The 19,431-nt window shown below is 34.3% G+C and overlaps 1 protein-coding gene across 12 annotated transcripts in view; it reads right to left on the bottom strand.

The window, feature by feature from the left end:
- Nucleotides 1–19,431, bottom strand: part of Lar (tyrosine-protein phosphatase Lar) — a 781,775-nt gene that overhangs the window by 653,415 nt on the left and 108,929 nt on the right. Inside the window, exon 1 of one of the 12 annotated variants that reach the window (XM_070107012.1) lies at nucleotides 1,848–1,927. The exons of the other annotated variants lie outside the window; for them this stretch is intronic. The gene's annotated coding sequence lies outside the window, so the exon portion shown is untranslated. Of the gene's footprint in view, nucleotides 1–1,847; nucleotides 1,928–19,431 lie in introns of those variants that run through there. 12 annotated transcript variants of the gene reach the window in all.

Below are 19,431 nucleotides of genomic sequence, written 5' to 3'. Positions count from 1 at the left end.
GCTGAATGATCGCACAACTGCTTATTATTATATAATATTTGTAACAAAAACTGCCACCTTTACCCTATTTAAGGGTTACGTAATTCCAAAATAATTTCTCAGAAGTTCTATATAACATGATCGTAAAATCGTTTTTCATTAAATTTCGCGCATTATAATTTTGATCGATTAAAGAATCTCTGCTTGCAAATAACTAGGATATTTTTAAGCGTGGCCAAAGAAAACTTAGTATACATTTAGGAGTACTGAATTTTTTTCAAAGCGATTTTAGGGTTATGTCATGTCAAAAAAAATTTTCAGTCTATATTTATATGCAATTATATATATTTTTATTATAAATGTGGTTTATTAATAAACGCCGCTTGCAATTGACTAGAAGACTTAAAAGGAAGTCAAAGTAAACTAAGTATATCTTTAGGGGTGCTGAAAAATTGTTATACTTGTGAAAGCAATGCAATCTTTTTACATAAGATATGGTGGAGATGCAGGTATCAAAGCTTCCTTCTATTTGGGTTTCGTTTCTTCTTAGTTTGAAGTATATTTCTTGCAAATATTCAAAGTATTTTTAATCATTCATGCTGTATTTACACAACTTTTCTTGCAGCAATACCTTTAATAATTTATATATGAATATATCACAGAAACAAGTAGCACAAGCATTTAAATCTTTATTTAACTATTTTAACAAAATATAAATAGAATATGCACCACAAAACTTTGGCAAATAAGCAAAGCAAAGATAGTTGTAGCGGGCGTGTATAATTTTTTAATAATCTGCAAAACTTCGACGCCACTTAAACCAAACCTAAGCCTTAACAAATTTCCACTGACCCAACATAGAACTTTTGCAGGACAAGTTTAGCTTGCTCTTTTCAAAGTTTTACTTCTGCTTACCTTTAATTTCCACTAAAAATCAGTAGATTCAGTAACTTTTCAAACGTGTTTACATTTAACCCAAATCAATGGAAGTTTAGAGAAATGGTTTGTATAAGAAATTTGTCCAATATTTATTTAGGAAATGCAGCAGAAATGCCGTAGGTCACAGAGACTTGTTACCAAAGGTCAAACGGGATAAAACATTTAAGCGCGTAAACATACTGAATAGCATAGCGTAAGGCGCACAAGCGAGTGAATGGCAAATGTATGACGAATTGTGGCAAGCAAGCTTTCTTGTTTTTGCACTTCTACTATGAAATTTGAAAGTATTTAATTTGAAAATTAAAATAGAATTTGCATTGAAATTGAAATTGAAAGCATAGTGCGGCGGGCAGATAGAAATGCCAATTTAGATAAAAGAGCAAAACAAAGAGCACATGCAAATGAAAGAGCAAGCAAGAATTGAATTGCATAAAAAACTAAACAAAGCAATAAAAGCGAAATGAATGCAGGAGAATATCTAGCTGCGGGGTGTAATTGTTAGAAAAGATAAAACGTCAACCATAAGATATTGCGAAAGGATGCGTAGCCAGTTGAGAGACAAGTGCAAGAAAAAAAAGAATAAACAAGCATGAGAGAGCAAGAAAGTTACAATAGCCTCAAGTTCAGACAAAGTAGAACAGGACATTTGTAAGCTCGTGGCTATAATTTGCCATAAACAAATTGTTAAAGTTGAAAGCACACTTGATAACACAAACAAGAGGACACAGGGAAGACAACAACTTACACACGCATACAACAACAGCACATAACATAAACACAAAGCACACACCTGAGGGCTTAGAAGACCATAAAAATATATGAAAGTGAGCGTAAACCGCTTAAATGGTTTGTTTCGTCACATTTTTAATAATAAAACGGGGCATTGGTCAGCAGTTAGCAAGGCATTAGTTTGCAGTATGGATACTTACAGGCAACTAAGTAAGATTTCGCATAGAATTACTTCATATTTGTTGTTGGAAAATTGTAATGAAGTAGAATATGGCAGTTGACATTGTATTTACCTGAAAATATAAGAGAACATAGGATTTTAATAATTAAAATGACTTTAAAAGGTATACAAATATAAATGTATTAAAGCTCGTTTATCAATGCAAATTAGGTGAGTGACTTCGGTGAAATATGCCTAAACGTAGGCAACATTTTCTAATATATGAAGTATAGGAGTATAAACTGCATAAAATATGCAAGGGTATCTTTTTTCAAAAAAAAAACAATATTTTCAAAATATACATATACAAAACAGTAAAAATCATACAGAATAAAATTTTATCATATCTTAATCTTGACCTAAATTTTTACCTTAATTTAAAACTATAAAAAACTATTTTAAAGGAATAACAAAAAAAAATATGATTATCAGAGTAGGGTATAACCTTCGACACAGGTGGTCTATTATATGAGCTACAGTACGCAAAAAACTGCTCTAAAGTCTTTATCACACTCAAAGAAGGAGGGTAGTACTTAGTCTATATTCTTTAAATCAGTGTTATAAGTTATTGAACGTTTGATAAATATATTTGATTTCATATTAAGATATTTTTATACTCTCGCAACCTGTTGCTACAGAGTATAATAGCTTTGTTCACCTAACGGTTGTTTGTATCACCTAAAATTAATCGAGTTAGATATAGGGTTATATATATATAAATGATCAGGATGAAGAGACGAGTTGAAATCCGGGTGACTGTCTGTCCGTCCGTCCGTCTGTCCGTCCGTCTGTCCGTCTGTCCGTCCGTCCGTGCAAGCTCTAACTTGAGTAAAAATTGAGATATCTTTATGAAACTTGGTAGACATGTTTCATGGTACCGTGAGACGGTTGGTATTGCAGATGGGCGTAATCGGACCACTGCCACGCCCACAAAACGCCATTAATCAAAAACAAATAACTTGCCATAACTAAGCTCCGCAATAAGATACAAGACTGTTATTTGGTACACAGGATCACATTAGGGAGGGGCATCTGCAGTTAAAATTTTTTTTTAAAAAGTGGGCGTGGTCCCGCCTCTAATAGGTTCAATGTGCATATCTCCTAAACCGCTAATGCCATAATAACAAAATTCACTGGAAGCAAATGTTTTTAGCACTTCTATTGACGGTGTGAAAATAGTTGAAATCGGGTGGCAACTCCGCCCACTCCCCATATAACGGTACTGTTAAAAACTACTAAAAGCGCGATAAATCAAGCACTAAACACGCCAGAGTCATTAAATTTTATCTCTGGGATGGTATGAGATGACTTTATAGGAACCGCGTTCAAAATTAGACAGTGGGCGTGGCACAGCCCACTTTTAGGTGAAAACCCATATCTTGAGATCTGCTCAACCGATTTCAACCAAATTCGGTGCATAACGTTCTTTTCATGTTTTTATGTCACAGTGCAAAAATGGGCGAAATCGGACTACAACCACGCCTACTTTCCATATAACACCATTTTAAATTCCATCTGATTATTTCACTTTCCACTATGCAAATCAGGCAACAATGACTGTATCGGGATAAAACTTTGCGTGAATAATGCGATTAAAGTATGCCACCTTGTGGCCAAAAATTGTCTAAATCCAACCAAAACTGTTTAAGCCCCTAAGTACTAAATACGTGGACCCCAGTGCCTATAGTTGACCTTCTACCGAAAATATCAGTCAATCCACAAAGAAATCTCAAACGAGTATACCATTTGACTTTGCGAGAGTATAAAATGTTCGGTTACATCCGAACTTAGCCCTTCCTTACTTGTTTTTTAATATATTTTAAGGCGTTAGACTTCAATATGACAGCTTTTAAAGGAAAATATTTTTCGAAGTGAAAATTGTAAGCATTTGTGCAGTCATCGAAATAATCACTGTAGCTCTTATAACCGATGGAATCCTATGTGCTACAATAATAGCATTTAGATATCAACGTAATTGCATTTGATTTATTCATAATATCAGATTTGTATATTCAATGGATTTATATACCTATATTAGCCTGATGTTTAATTTGTTCTAGAAAAAAGTCTCAAAATTTGTATATCTCGAACGGAGTATAATAAATTTGTCACGAAGTTTGTTACATCCATAAGTAAATGTCGGCTCGACTAAGTATTGTCCGTCTATATATACGCGAACTAGTTCCGCAGTTTTTGAGATATCGATTTGAAAGTGTACATACCTTTTTCCTTTGTCTCTAAGCAGTTGTATTGCTATATATAAGCTAATTTGTTGTAATCGTCGATATCGGACCGATCAATATCAAAACCTTGTATGGAAAAAGTTTTGTTCGACAAGGCATCTTCACAAAATTTGCACCGATGATTGTGTTACACAATACTAGCATAAAGCTGTCATATAAACTGACCGAAAACAAATTCTTGTATGGAAAACTTTTTTATTTGACTAGATATCTTCACAAAATATGGCATATAGTATTGTCCAGAAGAGGGCTGCAATCTCCGAACATATAGTTCATATAGGACCATTATAGTATACTCGTATATCTCCCATACAAACTGACAGATCAAAAACAAGATTAAGATAAAGATAGTTTCGGTGCGGCCGGAGGTAACGCTTTTTCTTGTATTTAAACCTTTATGATTTAAAAGCTTATATTTTCGGTCGATGGAATACTGATCAGACAAAGCTGCTACTGATTCAAGAATAATCCTTTGACTCCTTCCTAAATCCCCTTTGACTAGTAATATACAACATTTATTGTAAACAGTTCATATATACCACGAATACAAAAATGTATAGCTAAGAGATTTATGCACGGAATGAAAATGCCACGACATATTTAATAACATACTGCAACAGACTACAATTAAGCAGCGCAGGATCTACGCTCTAGCAAAAGCTTAGAAGACAACTTATAGATATTGATGGCGCCTCGAATAAACAGCACCTGTCCAAAAAATATTAAAAGAGATGGCTATTGTAGACAACTTGCTGAAGAGATATAAACTTTAATTTGACCAATATCTTTTGATAAAATCTTACTAACAGTGTAGTACAATAAGACAGTGTTGCAATTTTATATAAAGTTTTCAATTTAGTTTCATGTATGCTTCCGAAAGTTTGATTACTTAAAGTATCTATTACCTCAGAACAGCACACTTTACAACAAAAATACTATGTGCTTTATTTTGTCTGTCATTATATTGTACCATTTCAATTAATTTTATGTATTTACTAAATCAGGAATTTTCAAAAGTTAGAACAAAGCATCGTGCTTTTGGTAAAGTAAATTAAATTTAATATTACATTTGCAGACAATCCGAAACCATATCTCTAAATACTACTGCTTACCAATGCCTATTATGAGCATCATGAAAATACATATGTACGTATACATAACAAATATAATCAAAAGATAAGTATTGTGTATAAATTTTCAAGTGTAACAATCCTACATAAGAGCACAACATTGACAGGAGCCACACAAGCGTGAAAGCATACTCATAAGGACTCATATGTATATATGTATAGGTATTTATATATTATTTGGTATTTATATATGATATGCATACACACATGTAAAGATATAAATTTATGTATATACAGCGACAACACAATACATTGGCAATTTATATTGCAAGGCAACTCTGAGGACACTTCAAGCGTATAGTTTGTACTACGCTTATCTATTTACTACAAATTAAGTACAAGCATGTTGTCAACAAATGGGAGCAGACAATAGGACATATTTGTAAACTAGAAGTACTTTTATTAGGCAGATATAGGTACAAGGCATATTTACGTATGCTTCTAGATATGTCTGGGCGCAAGCGACAGTTGATTACAATTAGTAATAAATTAGACAAAGCGTAGTTGTAGGAGTACTAGATAATAGAGGTAACTGTTGGGCAACAATTATCAATAACTGTGACAAGATGTATGTGAGAAGGTGGAGAATTGGCTTGTTGTTACGAGCACTTCAATATGATATACATATTAGTATGGAGCGAAAAAAATTTAATTTTTTTTACCTAGAATGAAGGTCAAATTTGTAGATTATAAAAAAAAATTAAAAAAAAATAAAAATTTAACATCTAGAGGCGGCTTTTAGAATAAAGTTTCAAGTTAAAATTTTTTTTTTCGCCAAAAAAATTGTGATAAGTGTTCTAGAAGCTATGGAGAGTCCTCTTTCTGGCCAATTAAAAGTTATCAATTTAAAAAAAAATTTGTTGGTCAATTTTGGAGTTTTAAAATAAAGTCTTAAACGACAACAAGCTTTCCTTAAGCGTTAAAATAAATTTTGAGTCAAAACACGTCAAATTCGGTCATTATTTATATAAGTGTGAAGAGTATAAACCAAAAAAGAATTTTTTTTGTCCAAACAAATTTTAACTCGAAATTTACTTTAAAAGTTTTGTAAAAATTTTCTTTTTTTATAATCTACAAATTTTACCGTTAGCTCCACCCTAATACATATATTTGAGAGTTTGGGTATGTATGTGTGTGTAAACTTCTATTGGTATTGGAAACTCACCTGCAATTGAATTAGTTAAGAGTTGGACTATTATTACTATACACTGTTCACTATTTTCTTACTTGATGACATCGGGTTAATTTTGATAACACATTAGTCGTCATTTAATATTCAACAAATGGCAACACTGTTTTTTTACCAAAATATCAAAATTCCCAGGTTGAGAGCAGTTATTTCGCAGGATCAACGTCAAATATGTAAAATTCTGTTATTTTAAATAATTTTATAAACCTGTTGAGAATTCTAAACACATTCACTATACGAACAAAAAATTAAAAAAAGTGTATATGCAGTGTCCACTAACGAAAGATCAGGGTCAAAATAACCTAATTAAGGTTTGGTTAGCCTGGTAGGCTAATGTGCCAAACATATACCAGTTGTGGTCCTTTTATAATCCAGAAAAATTAAACTTCACCTAAAAAATCGCATTCTCGAAACCGATTTTAGACCCATATTCTCTTAAGACAAGTTGTTCAGAATGATCCATAGAGCATTTCCCGCATACGCGATTTTGCCGTTTTTTTCCCTGTTCCCTGTAAATCAACCCTCAGAACCAATCAGAATTATTTCGGTTTCAGACAAGTTAAATCGCGCGACGTATTGTGAGCTGCGTCCAATATTCGGTCGATATAATCGCCCAGCAGAGTCGGTAATTCAAGCAACCACGAATCGCTTTCGCACCACGTTTACTCGTGCGCATCCTCAGATATGCTATTGCTGCTGTGGAATTGCATGTGCATTCACTTTACGGAAGGATCTTGGTTTGCGGGCTTACAAAATCCAACTGGTGCAAGAATTGAAGCGTCCCACCTTCGGTAAATGGGCTCAAAACGTGACGGTCATCGATCCCGGTTTTCACAAGAAATTTGTTTTCAGTGATGCAGCTCATTCTTAGATGAATGGGTACGTTAATGAACAAAATGGTTGCATTTGCTATAAAAAATAAGCCACAAACCCTTATTGGGACGCCGTTTTATCCTCAAAAACGCATGGCTTCGTGTGATCTATAGGCTGAGAAAATCATTGGTCCACATTTCTTCACAAATAAAGCCGGTCATAAAGTTAAAGTCAATTGGGAACGTACATAATATAGCAAACTTTTGGTGCGCGCTTTAACTCCCGTCATGGGTTTGTAGCGTGGTCTCCAAGATCGTGCCATTTAACAGCGCTTAACTATTTTTTGTGGGGTTATGTGAAGTCGCTTGTCTACACAGATAAGCGCAAGACGATTGAAGCCTTGGAAGAGACTATTCCACGCGTTATTGCTGTCTTACGGTACCGATTGCTGCAAACCGAGCAAGCCGCGTCACTTGCACGAAATCATTTTTAATATCATATTGGTAATTTTTCGAAACCACAAAATATTGAAATGGAAAATTTGGAAGTAATAAAGCACACTTGGTCGTATACCAAACTCTCCGTTAATTTAATTTAAATAGCACGCTAATGGATTTTTGCATTTTCGCATAAAGAGGGAAAAGAAACGTGATAATGTTACATAGCATTAAAGAAGGTGCATAAACAGCACAATAAAATAATATGTTGACGCCTACCACACGCCACAACCAACAGTTTTGCACACGCTTATACAAACAATGCGGACACATTGTTCTTAGGCAACTATGTATGTATAAATAATAGCCATTAAAGCTTACCTGCGCAAACACATTTTGCATAGCCATTAACGCTGCGAGTCGCTTTCATTTGTGAAGGAAACCAAAACGGACTGGCAACCAAGTAATATGTAAATCAACTTCAGATACGAAACATATGATGGACATATGTATGTAAATTGAGGAGGGATGGTAGGGCGATGTGCAGAGAATGATATCGCTTTAATACATACATAACATAAATGGGCACATCAAATAGCGGACAAACAAATGACAGGCGACAGACAACTGCACAAACGGACAGACAGATAGTCAATCGTAAAGTAATGGTGAAGCGAGTGAATAGTGCGCACAAAAAACAGTAAGTAGCAACAACAAGAAGCGTGCATTAACAATGACAGAAATGAGGACAATGTACCAATACAATGGCAAACACACATACATACATACATAGAGAATAGTATAATGGGCCATGTGAATGATATGCAAAATTAAAAGGAAACGAATGGAGGAAATTAAGTGAAATGAAGTGAGTAAAGAAAATGAATAAAGTAAATAAACATACATACATACATACATATATAGTATCTACGTAGAGGACGAATTGGAAATTGCTGCAGCATTAAATGGACAGCGAGTGAGGAGTCAGAAAATATATAAATTTTGGAGGTTTTGTGCGTTAAGTGAAATCGGCGAATGAGTGAAGCGTGGCTTCAAGTGCCTGTTGAAGAAATCAAGATTGATAAAAACAAGAGAAAACATTAACTTCGACTGAACTGAAGCTATAATACCCTTCACAGGTTCAACTTTTCCTATATAATATAAATATGGCGTATTATCTCTTTGCTGGTGTTCATCTTGTATGTGTGTACGAACAATACTGAGTCAAGCAATTACAAAATTATCTGAGAATATATTTTAAAATAATACAAAAGCACGTCAAGTTTGGATATACGTCAAGATTATAGCAGCCAAATATGTTTGGACTTCTAAAAAATATTCTTGTAGGATAGAAAGCTGAGGTCGCGCCCAGTTTTCGGCTGCCATCGTTTACGAGTATGTCTCTTAAAAAAATTATGATAAACTCATAACATTTTAGAATCAAATATTTTGGACCTAAAGAAATATTAAAATTCGAACTCTTTTGTAATTGAAGTAAAGGGGATTGAAGGTTTTTATCTTCCAAACTCGTCAGGAAAACGGCCCCTTAATATTATATAATAGACAACAAAGCACCAATAACTCTGAGCGAAACATAATTTAATAACCCTGCAAATAAGATTATAGAATAACATCTCTAGGGTAACAACAACAATATTTGCCGTAGCTTAAGAAAACGGTTTTCCACTTTCTCTGTGAATGCCCAGCTATATCAGAAACACGACATGAAACACTTAAAACCCATCAGGCACCATACCTTAAATGGTTGTCTACAAAAAGAATAATGGACTTAAGTAGTTTCATTCACCAAATGGTTGGAGCGTTCTACGATAGTGTATCAAAATGGCGCATTCAGCGCTAATTGAGCTCATGTGGGCTGCACTCCTACCTATCTACCCTAGAAAAACCTAACCTAACCTAAAACTTATAAAAATTTGTACGCAGTAAGCAACACGATCGCTTATAAACAAATAATCTACGTTAGCAGCTGGAGTTAAACCCATATCTGTAAAGTTTTTAGCCGCCACGCTTTGTCTTCCATAAATGCTCCTCAAGGTAGGAAACTGATTAGAGGCTCCTCTTTTCAAGAGTCAGTCTATGTTAGACCAAATTGTAGCGCTTTTCTCTAATGGCAATAATTCTAATAATGTAGAACCATCATCAATTGGTTAGTAACCCAGCACTAAATAAGAGATCTTATATTTTTCGACTGATCGAGAATAACAGTGGGATTTATAACTATTTGTTTAGGTTTCAAACTCCACAAACACCTCCAAGAGCGGCTCTTGAACTAATGGTAAACCTGGCACCTGTAGACGTCTTCGCTAAAAACTGTGCGGCAAAATCGTCGGAACGACTACTAATTGCAGAAGAATTTACATATAAAATATACGGGCATATCTCGGTGGGTAATGGCGGGTTTGCAAGCACCGATCACGTTATCGTTTCGTTTCAGTTATCGGCCAAAAATGTCTTGGGAAGCAGAGTGTAGCAAGGAATAAGAGACTTAGCTACTACTAGGTGCCAGGATACAACGGCGTCAGCGGCAATCAGCAGTAGATGGGACTGCCAAGAATGGTGTAAGGCTATCACCGGAAAACGTGAACCCACGCGATGATCTGGACAGAAGCAGCTTAAGGAAGTTCGAAACTTGATGGAACGATCAATCGCGCTGCAAAACTGCTAGACTCATGCATTAAACGGTAGGTCAGAAATACACACAGATCTTACTGGCACTCGAAAGAAGGGACTGTGGGACTATGATTGGCATACTGATAGCAATGCTGCATTTGGGGAGACCACAGACCCTATTAAAATTAGCGACAAGCGCAGGCATCCTAAAGGATGACTACTCCTCATAGACTACGCACTCCATCTTATATCGCTGAGGATTGAAACTAGCCAATGCGTGTCTGGTAGGCTAGACTAAATTAACCTAACCAAAAGTAGGCAGAGTTTAAGAAACTGGTTTTAACGGTGACAAAAATAGCGAAAGCTACATGGAAATAACATCTGAGACTTCTCTATCGTACTTTGATAGAGATAGAATAAATCTTAGCTGCAGACACTTGAAAGATAACTCTGATATGACGTGACTAGTTACCAAGTTTACCTACACAAAGTCGCTGCGCAAAGGTTTCGACGGATTCTTAAGTCTAATTTCATTGGTTACTTAAAATGAATATCACCAGGAAAGGGGACCATAAAAGCTGTGTAACAGAATACTGTGAGTTGATTTCAATAAACATTAATTCAGCTATTTTTCAAAGAGAAGCACCAAATAGCGCAAAATCAACATGGCATATATATTACATAACAACAAAAATATACAATATATATGATTTTAATTATGTAAATAAATTTTACTCAACATTATTTCGCATGCAAATAATCAACAAAACAAATTACTGCCTTTTCAATTACATTAACTGGGCAATTCTATTGTGTGGAACACCCGTTTTGGACGCATGCCAAGAGATCCTTATCACCAAAGGAAAATTCTCTTTATTTATATTGTATTGGAAGTGAAAAAGTGGTGAGACCCAAGCACTTGTAGTATGCATATACAGTGAAACAAAAACAAAGGAAATAACACAAATAAACAAGCTACATATGAGACCGATTTCATAAGAAGTAGAGGCAGGAAGCAGTAAGTAAAATTGATTGGCAATTTAAAGCGAGAAATAAAGAAGATTTTTGGTATTTATTGCAGAGCGACAAAAGTAGAAAACCAATTTTTTATTGAGTATTGCAAAAGGATTGTTGTAAAAGGCATTTAACAACAGCAAGCGAAAAAAAAATGTATATAAATATGTCTCATCACGCAATTCGCTCTGCCTTCAAAATCGCTAGATAACAGAGGCCGCTACTCCTTCTCTGGCGTACAAATGTCTGAGATTATGTTCGATTACGATTTCGGAATTGTTTCACATTAAAGTGTGCTCAAACGCTGTACGTCATGTGGAATAACGGTAGTATAAAAACTCACTGACGGCCTTAAGCCACACAAAAAAGAGCTATGTATATAAAAGCGAGCAATATTTAATACAATAAAGATAGTGAATGTATGTATATGTGTTTGTCGATGGGGAAAAGGAAATAAGTCATAGTAAATGAGCGAAATAAGCTCTTAAAAGGCGATTTCACTGGATATTTTATCGATGTTGCCAAATCTAGCATTTCTCTTCAAAACTTCGCTTTATCAGTTTCGTTTTGGTATTTTTTTTTGTTTTTTTTTTTTTTTTGTGTTTGGTTTTGGTTTTGTGATATTCTGGTCATTTGCTAAGCGCACTTAAGTGCTTAAGTGCTTGTTTAGTATTGTGCTCTTTTTCCTTTTGCCATTTTTAAGCCCTAATATTTTCTGCACTTCCGTATATTTCTAGGGTGGCTTGTTTATTTGCTTTACGAGGAAATAAAGTGAAGTTTTATTAAACACATTTTCAGCTTTCAGCAATTTTGGTTAAATAGCCGGAATTCTCTGCTGCAAACATTATATTTAACTAAAACTGAGCATAGAGCGTAATATGATAAAATTAATCGCTAGAAAGTGCGCTATGGTGCTCTTTTTCGAATTAATTTTTGATATAGAATCACCTAAAGACTTCCTTTTTGCATGTACCACCTTTGTCAGCTCACGGCTAAAATACGTCAGATCTCATACTTTTAGATAAAAAGTCACCTTAATAGACTTTCGATAGATTCAAGACACTTTGTCAAGAGTTAATACCCTACGACAGGAGTTTTTATGTGGCTTCACAAAAAACTGTATGTGGCGTCTCAATTTGATCCTCCCGGCTTCTTGGGAATCAGCCAGTTGTAATGTCTTAACAGAATTTTTCGAAATGCGTCGAGGAGGTATGTTATAGGTAACTCTCGTTCTATGCGTTTACCTAAATGAGAGGTAGTTGAATACAGACTAACGCTTAGGCTAAAGACACGTCGGATCAGTCAAAATTTATTTTAGCTCGACGAAAAATGTATTTCATGCATGAAATTATCCGAATGAACCAAACAATTTCGATGCGTTCTTCTCTTTACTTTCTAAAGCGTTAGAAGTGCTCAACTACATATTTTCTACAGATCGGGTTTAAGTTCATACAGTAGTACAAAAAAGTGCAAGTAATAATGCAATTGGAGAAAGTCCAGAGTTAGACATAAATCAGTGACTATTATTTCAAGTATGCACGAAATCTTTGGGAAACGTAAAAAATTTGTTTTCAAAAAACTTCGAAGAAATGAAAGATCAGAAGCATATATAAACCGGGACGCGAAGGCTGAAAAATTTAACAAAAGTATGGAATTGTTTAGAGAGGACCAAAACTTCGAAAATTCGTAAAATCTTCGGGCATATCCGACTCAAGGTCTAGTTTAGGTCAAGTTAGTAGATTCAGAATTTTTTCACGACAAAAATAAATACGCTTCGAGAACCAAATAATTTCGTTTCCGAAAACCAAAAAATTATTCGAATTAAGCATATTGCGTGAACCGCAGCAACTCTAGAACAATAATAGTTTGAAATTAATTAAAATTTCGTGGATCTAATTACTACAATATTTTCATAAAATACGACAATTGGTCAATCTGGACATCAGTTGCCATACATGGCTGAAAGACTGATAAGAAGTAATTCGAATAACTCGGCCAATTGGTATTGTTTGAGATTGAATATATTGCTTTCTCGAAGTACCATACTGAGTCTCCTTTTCAGCAATTTTTCTATAAAATGGGATATTCCAAAATAATTGTGAAATTCTACGTACTTTAAGCATATTGAATGAATTGCAGAAAGGGTATTCTAGAAGAATAAAATTCTACGGTTAGTTACGGTGTCGTGCAAGGTTGTCGGTGGAAGACTGAAGAAATATAATCCACGTAGATCTGCCAATTACTATTGCTTGAGATAGAACATTTTGCCTTCTTGAACTATCATACATACCGTTTTTTACAATTTTTTTTTAAGAAATAGGATATTCATTATTACTTGTGAAATCTTTGATCTACAATGATATAATTCTGCGATGGGTTGATGGCATTTATTACACGATACCAATATTACTGGCTATTTAGCTGAAGGTCTATTCAAATATTGGTATAATTGCTCAGTTGAGGAATATCTGTTCATAGAGGTGATATATTATTTCAAGCCCAGAGGTTTATCATAGCATTTTCAGCTTATGTTGAAAACAAGTAAGCCCTAACCACTGCGCTGCAATAATTATATTATGCCCAGTATTCTAGAGTATTATTTTCTCATTTTATTCCATTTTTCTGCCACACAAAATATATAATATATGTGTAAAAAACAACAACGCATATTGTTGCTTTCAATTGCAACAAAGCCAGCAAATTAAAGTGTAATTTCAACATTTAGAAAATTTTTAATTAAAAAGACGACAGCGAGTCAAGCTGCCAAGTCATGCTTGGAAAATGAGAAAATTACAATTACTAACACATTTTGCGCATGAAACAACCGTTGCAAGGAGGAAGGCAAGTCAACACAAACGGATGAAAACAAATAGATAGAAGTGTAAAAAAAGCACAAAATTTAACAACAGAAAAAACATGCAAAGAAATAATGGCAGCAAGATGAATACGAAGAAAAAATATGCAAACAAAAATTTTATAGAAAAAAAGAATAATAAAAACTCAAAAGCAAATAGATGCGCGTGACTGCAAAGCAAGCAATAAGCATACAGAAAATAAACAAAACCTCTAATATGGAAATGAATGAAATAAGCAAGGCAAAGAAGTACGCGAGTGGGGCTGACGGAGCAAATGTACCAGGAAGTGTGCGGCGAACAAAAAGCGTAAATTGTGCAGCAGCAATAAGGCAAGCGCGCACAGCAAAGTAGCGCTGTGCAAGAAGAATTAAAATACAAGTACATATGTATGTATGGTATGTGTACATTGACGTTGTGGAGGGAAGTTGTTTAAGGCAACAAAGGAGATAGTAAGCGGGAAATAGTGGTATTGTGGCCGCTGTCCTAGTGCAATAAGCATGCAACGCCGCCTTAATTTGAAAGCTAGCTAAATGCTTGGCGGCAAGTAGACATTGTTGCGCGCCTAAAACTGTGCTATCATGTCGTTCCGCCTTATTAAGCAAACACACGCACCGAATTGTGCTAGCGAAAGCCGGCACATTTACACCAACACACATACACATGCATACATATGCACTGGCGTAATTTCGGATTTATAGCCATGAAGGCATTTACGCTTTAAATCTTGGATTTACGCTATGCAGAAAAATACTGCTTCGGGATCCCGAAAATCTACGAGACGCATCGAAAAACTTGACAAATTTACAGTCAGGAAGCCATTTGAGTTTACAGTACCGAATTTACGATATTTAAAACTTTTTCGGGATCCCGAACGTTTTCGGGATTGTGCAAAATTATTACATTTCTAATCAAAATGGTTCAAAAGAGTAGAATTTTTTTGCTATAGCGTAACATTTTCTGTATTTTTAACAAGTACCGTTATGCTAAAAGTGGTAACTTTCGAGTACTCTCAGCATGAAATGCTTCTAAATACCGTAATATCTTAATAATTGCTTGTGGCTTCATATGAATCCTGAAAATGTTTCACAAGACATGGTTCAAACACGATCTCAATTAAGTTCCAAACAATATCAATAAAGATGCAAAATATATAATATAATATATTGAAATAACAAAAACATAGAAGCAGAAAAAAATGGTATCGGAGATACACACTTTACTTAAAAGAACGATGCACCACACCTATGTCTAAACAAAAATATGTATTTATCGAAGTGTTAAAGGGATTTGAACAATTTTACATAATATATTTTTAAAATTTTATTTTGTGAACTTTTTAAGTATAAAATATGCCGTTACTTAGTTGAATGTGATTTCGGATAATTTTCGACCGATTTCAAGATATACTTTCTATACAGATTCCTTATACTAACATATTCTAAAATAATTTTTTAATTCACTTTTGCTGCCACTAAGAAAATCCAAATTTTTCGGTATCCCGAAAAGTTAAAAGCATAATCACGAAGAAATTTATCGAACTTTTTAAGTAATTTGAGCAGTTTTACGTGCAATGGTACATAATTAATAGTTAAAAGTGGCGGTTAGATAGTATGTGAATGTGATTTCAGAACACTTTGGTCCATTTTGAAGACACAATTTGTATACAAAGTAACTTTTATCAAAAAAAAATACCATTTCCTAAACCTTTTCATTACTTTGACCATTACTGTCAATAATAAAATTCCGAAAACTCGTAAGAGCAAAATTTGTGTTTCGAAAATTTTCAGACCCGAAATTTTTTATATTAAAATATTCTTAAATTAATTAATTTCATTACCCTTTACATTTCTTTCACCAATACTGTGAATAATAAAATTCTGATAGTCAGGAACATCAGGACCCAAAGTTTGTGTATTGAAAATTTTTATATAAAAATATTCTTAAGTTACTTTCCTTATTCTTAAGCCTTTCTTAACTATGTTAATTTTTTTTTAACTTTTACTATGAAAAATAAAATTCAGAAAATTCGGAATCCCGAAATTGTAGTCCCGAAAATTTTCCGGATCATGCTAAATTGTAGTATATGCCTTAATAACTACTATATTTGAAAGTCTATAAGGCCGCTGTTTAAATATATGGCAAACGGAAGCAAAGCAATGGTTAAAAGAGGTCCGCATATACTGTATATATACATGTATGTATAGGTATATGTATATGTCACAGCAAGAAAATATTCCGACAACTATGTACAATTGTGTAGAACCGCAACACGCGTCTGAAATTGAGATAAATGAATTGAGATAATACCACCAAAGCTAGCTAGTGACGGCACAAGTAGTGCATATATGTATATACATACATAGTTCATACGTATGTGTGTTAATGCGTTAGTATGTGTCTAACAACTGAAGGTGGTAGCGCAGCAATGAACAGAGACCACGACCAACAAAATGTCAACTCAACGAACCGAAGAGGCGAATGATAAGCCTGAAAGTGTGGATTAAACTACAGTTGTGGTTGTGTGGTTGTGGCTTTATGTCCAGTAAAGTGAGTTGCAGCTAAGTAATAAAGCCGAATGTGTAGTAGACATTCCATGTGGCTCAATATCAGGAAGACACGACAATAAGAAGGCACGAAAAGCTTTCAATTGTTAAATGAGTGTGCGCGTAGAAAGTAAAAGCACATGAAAGCTAAACGAATTCACAAATAGGATTTAAAAAACAAATGAATGCAGCAGCTAACGGCGTACACATTGTTTTGACAACAAACGCGCAGTAATGCAAAAACAGCAAAGCCGCAAAATTTTAGAGCCGTCAGTGACGTTGGCGCAAACGAAGAACCCTAACTGGAGACAATGATGCTTGAAATTGTTCGGCAATGGCGAAATCATTTAAGCCCAGGCAATTTCTTTTACGTTCGTTCTATGCTTGCTGCTATTACCAGCTTGCATACACGACCAGTCCTTTTGCGTCTTTCGATTAAACATTCAACACTGTGGCCACGCTGACGGTTTGCATGCAATTCGCCGACTTAGCAGCGTGATGTCTTTGCTGTAAAAGATTACAAATTCTATTAGCTGCTGTCGGTGTAATTGTTGTTGTGCAGTTGGTGGTGGCTCAACATGAAATTAGGCGTGTAAATTGAAAATTTCATCATTTGGTTGAAAGATTTTAAGCTGCAGGCGAATATTACTAGCAGATAAACTGCAACACCCCGTAGGATGTTAGGGCTCAAGTAATATTCTCGTTCGACTTTTGGTAATTTATTAGCTGAAATGGTTATGGTTAAGATTTCTTTTTTTTTTCTTGAGAATATTCAAGTCAGATAATTGAGCGTAAATTTTTTGATAACTACTTCGAATTTTCTAAATCACTCCGAAGTTTAAATGTTTTCAAAAAAATTGAAATTTTGACTAGTTTTTCGATTATTACCTGTATTCAATGTTAGCAATAATAAAATGTTTCTTTCAGTTTGGGACCTGTGAAAATTTTAAACAGAAAAATCTTTCTCACCGCCAGACACTATTTTGCAGAGGTCTTTCTAGAGATCGGCTACGGAATCAAGGGATTCCAAAATTTTTCAAAACGACTCGCTAATAACTAATGTAGATTAAAGCCTGTAAATATTATTAAATTATATTTATTGTTTAAAAAGTATGCTTCTTCTTCAAAAATAATTCACAAAATAACGCGTTTTCTGACTTTTGAGTGGTTATAACCTCTTAACGAAGTATACTTAATTATAAAAGATTTAATAAACTTGTCTTAAACTTATATTAATTTTTATTAATTTTCATAAATTAACGGAAATTATTATTTTTAATTAATTTTCTCACAAACTTATTATAAAAAGTTTTACCTTTTCAGCTTTCAACGAAATATTGTTATGCAACATTGCGCGGAAAAGTATGCAACACTCTTTGTGAACCAATAATTCTCCTCTGATTTGATTTGAACATAATTAAATAACAATTTTATATAAGCAATTCCTAAAACGCTAGCTCTTAAAAAGATATAAGGTTATGTCATAGCCACTCGATGTGCGGTTATGCATCAAATCAGATCTAACCTGTAAATTTTGGTATGAATTGTTGATAACTTGTATATAGCTTGAAGTGAGACACTGAGCGTAAAGCTAAATAGTTAGAAAAGATGAATTTTTGAAAATTCGTATGTTTTGAAAAAAAAGTTGTTTCTTTGCGATTGGAAAAAAAACATGACGCAATATCGGTAAATTGAAATACTGACTAGAGATTTAAAAGTTCCGTATGTATTGTTAAGTTATCGCCGATGAACAATGGGTCGACAACTGCAACCAGCATGGAAAAAAGAAAACATTTTAGTCACCCACAGTCAAAAAAAAATGCAGATTTGGTGAGCTGCCAGGTAGGTGATGTATTATGTATGAGCTCACAATATCCATTATAATGGAAAGTTTGTGTCTACTATTAATGAAACTAAACCAAAACTGAGCTGATTTGTCGTTCCAATAATACTATATTTTATAAGCTATACTATGCTGCTTTTGAAGCGATTACGGATTAGGTCTTCTTATGTGATGAACGAATCCATTGCCAAAAAAAAAATCGTGAATTGGAGTTTTGAGACTAAATTATCTGTTAGTTTATATTTCAAAGTCACAATTTAGACATGAGAAATCAGAAGTAAACCATTTCACGGAATAAAAACCTGCTAAACAAATATAGTTTCATATATCATATTATGCTCTGTTAAAGAGTTGGCACAGAAACTGAGAATAAAGCATAAATTCTTATTTAAGGCCCCGAAAAAATATTAAAACACATTACAGTTAACTGCATGGATATAGAGCTCGATTGCAAAAAATTTAGGTATCAAAGAAATGTTTGGTTTTTTATCCTTACTGCTCAAAATTTGGTGGAACAGTAGAAGCTATCCTCAATCGACTGAAGGCTGAAGATTCGCAGAGGAAATGTTTTATCGTATAATCATCCTCCGCACATGTTCTGCATTCTGCCGATTCTACTTTCCCCAAGTTTCTGAAGAGGGTATCTTAGAGGTAGATGCATTGTGATGACTTGTGAAATGTTACTTAGTTCCATCTTGCCTCAAAGTATAATCGCTTTAATTGGTCTGCTAGCATTACTACTTTCAAGTACTTATGTGGTATGCCCTATGTTGCAAGTGTTCCAAGAACTGAGGTATTTGTCTAGAGACTATTGCTTGAAGCAACAGTTAAAAGAGCTGAATGGCCTGGGGCTAGACTACCGGCTG

This window comes from Bactrocera oleae, chromosome 3, assembly GCF_042242935.1.
Source record: "Bactrocera oleae isolate idBacOlea1 chromosome 3, idBacOlea1, whole genome shotgun sequence".
In the NCBI taxonomy this organism is placed as follows: Eukaryota; Metazoa; Arthropoda; class Insecta; order Diptera; family Tephritidae; genus Bactrocera; species Bactrocera oleae.
The sequence above is the reverse complement of the archived record's forward strand: the minus strand, read 5'-3'. Positions and strand labels throughout refer to the sequence as shown.